Consider the following 3,185-nt stretch of genomic DNA (forward strand, 5'->3'; position numbering starts at 1 on the left):
AACCAGGATTGTGACCTTGTCTCCAATGCTCCCTATCTCATTTGCCATATTGTGCTGCTTCCCCATAATCTACATTACTACCAGTAGAGCAACTATTGTGTTATGTGACAGCTAGTTGTGTATTAAGCACATAATATTTTCCCCACTCAACTGTGAGCTCCCAAAGGAAGGGGCTGTGTCTTTCCATCTTTGTAGCGAGTCACAGAGTGGGTTTCCAACTAAATTCTGCAAGCCCAAGAGGTTGTCTGGGTGTCACTGAGGGACTGTTGAATGCTCTGAGACTGTTTTCCCCACCTCAGTTATTTGTGTTTCCAAATTGGTTTCTATACCATTTCCACTGAAGAGAGGACTCTAGGTCGGGGGTGAAGGGGAAGTCAAGCTCTAGAATCCATCAATGGCCAAGAAGTTAATGCTGTTAAAAAAAAAAAAAAAAAGGCCTAGTTAGAAGCAGAGGACAACCTTTAGGTATGAAGATTATGGAAGAAGCTAGTGAACTTCACACATTAGTCATTTCTGTGTTACTTATGTGAATAAATCTAAAATTTGAGTGTTATCTTCCTGCATAAAAAGCAGCAGAACACATGTGATATGGATGCAAAAGAGAAATTAGGTCTTCTACCTCAACTGCTTATGGTATGAGGCCACCTGTTACACCGGACAGCAACAAGGGAAAATGAAAACTGATTAAAGGAGGGGGGAATACCAAAAAAAAAAAAAAAACATACTGAAGCTTGCTTATATAACTGAGAGATGACAGACCCGAAAGGGGGTATAAATTTAGTGTCACCCTCAGAGTTGAGCCTAGGAAATGCTCCAGTGGAATAGAGCAAGGAGAAGACACACTTTCTCCATAGCAACGACCTGGAAATGCAGCACCATCCTCATTACCAGAGAATATTTGACAGAGAAAGCTTGAGAGGCGTACTTCCCCCAGAGATTTATCGGGTGGCAGAAGCGGAATGTGGTGGAGAAATTGAAAAGCGAGAGCAGGAGACGGAGTCACCAACGTGTAGGAGGTGCTAAATGGGGGAGAAGCAGAGAGGAATCCTCAAACATTATTTCAAAAATTCAAACACATTGATGTCACATAGAACGGTGGATTAACCAAGTGCTGGATCACTCACCCACAAACCCTAATCCCTCTGTGCCAAAGCAGGGAGGCTGAAAAGCAAGTTACTCACTCTTGACAAGGCCGTAATGCCTGTTCCTCAACAAAAGGCAGTGATGTCGTCACGTGAGTCTGCCCCCTCAATAGGTCAAATATTGACTCTACAGATGGGCCCTTGGCAAGGAGGAGCCAGTCCAAAAAGCTACTTGTGGCCCTGTGCTGAGATGCATTAACTTTCCAGAAGCATCTCCAGTACATGAATGGACACCAAAATGCCCAGAGGGATGCATTCTATGTCACTCTGAGCAACTCAGTCAAAGCTAGAGTTAAAATTCATTTGTTCAGTTCATTTAAGAAGTATTTATTCCTTTTTTTTTAAAATGTATCTGTTTATTTGAGTGGGAGGGGAGGCGTGCAGAGGCAGAAAAAGAAGAAAATCTCAAGGAGACTCCGTGCTGAGCACAGAGCCTGACACCGGGGCTTAATCTCACAACCCTGAGATCATGACCTGAGCCAAAACCAAGAGTCAGTCACTTAACCAACGAAGCCACCCAGGCACCCCTTAAGAAGCATTTACTGATCAGTTAGGCACTGAGATAGATATTAGAAATACAAAGATGAAAAACATGGTCTAGATGCTCAAGAACCCCAAAGAAAGGTATTTGGTTCATACCATGATGGAAGGTTGAGTAGTCATTGGGTCCCTGCAGTCAGAAAGACCTGGGTTCAAGTTCTAGGTTGGCAATTTCCCAACTGCATACATGTAGCTTTAATCTCCCCTTGCCTCAGTGTGGAAAGAAATCATTCCTCCTTTGCAGGGCTCTTTTCAGGACTTTTGTTTTTTAGTATTTTATTTATTTATTTGAGAAAGAGACAGAAAGATCAGAAGCATGGGGAGCGGCAGGCAGAGGAAGAGAGAGAAGCAGACTCCACGCAGAGCAGAGAGCCCAATGATGGTCTCTGTCCCAGGACCCTGAGATCATGACCTGAGCTGAGGCAGATGCTTAACTGACTGAGCTACCCAGATTCCCTGTTTTCTCAGGACTTTTGGACTTTTGTGCTAGTGTATAGAAGGTTCTCAGCCCTGACCTGAAAGCATTATAATTGCTTTTTAAAAAGAGGGGGAGAGGCCTGAGTGGCTCAGTGAGTTAAGCCTCTACCTTCGGCTCAGGTCATGGTCTCATGGTCCTGGGATGGAGCCCCGCATCAGGCTCTCTGCTCAGCGGGGAGCCTGTTTCCCCCCCCAACCAGCCCCCACTGCCTGCCTCTCTGCCTACTTGTGCTCTCTCCCTGTCAAATAATAAAATCTTTAAAAAGGGGGGGACATTTTATTCCTTACTGTTTACTATCATGTACAGTACACTGAGAACACAGAAAATGACCATGTAACTTGTGTAATTCTGTTCATAGTCTATAGTTAGCAGCTGCCAAGACACATACACTGAAGAGGGATGAAACGACCTTCATGGATTGGAACAGCCAATACACAGCAGCAGTCACTAGCGCCATAGCACTGCAACATAAAACAACATGGCACCCAGGGTAACACCAGAATAATTGGCCAACACTCACTGCATGCTTCCTTTCTAACGAGTCTCCGATGTACGCTAACATATCTTATGCCACATCGTCCAATTGTATCCTAACTCCAGGGCTTAAGGAACCTACAATTGAATATTACTAACATTAAGGCTTTTCACTTCCTTTGTCACATCAAAGTGTGAAGGAAACTTCCCAGAGGGAAAGTTTCAAAAATACCCTCATTGCACATCACTCCAATGGAAGGCAAGAGAGGGTCTCAATAAGCAACTGTAATGAACAGCGGCCTCTGGACACACTGTCAAAAATGTCGTCTTCGGATGACACGTCCCCCCTGCTCCTTCTCAGTTCATTATTTCTCAGTCTCCAGGGGTGACAGAATTGAATTTCAAGGGATCTCTGAATGAGTAACATGGGCAGGGAATCAGTAATGAAATCCCAAGGCACTTGGCTCTTTCAGGAGGTGTGAACACTTCTCAGGAGAGGGTGAAGAAACCCGTGGTCCAAATCAGAGTAACAGACTCTGTCTGAGGCCACC

This window comes from Lontra canadensis, unplaced genomic scaffold, assembly GCF_010015895.1.
Source record: "Lontra canadensis isolate GAN:19392208 unplaced genomic scaffold, GSC_riverotter_1.0 scaffold29, whole genome shotgun sequence".
NCBI lineage: Eukaryota > Metazoa > Chordata > Mammalia > Carnivora > Mustelidae > Lontra > Lontra canadensis.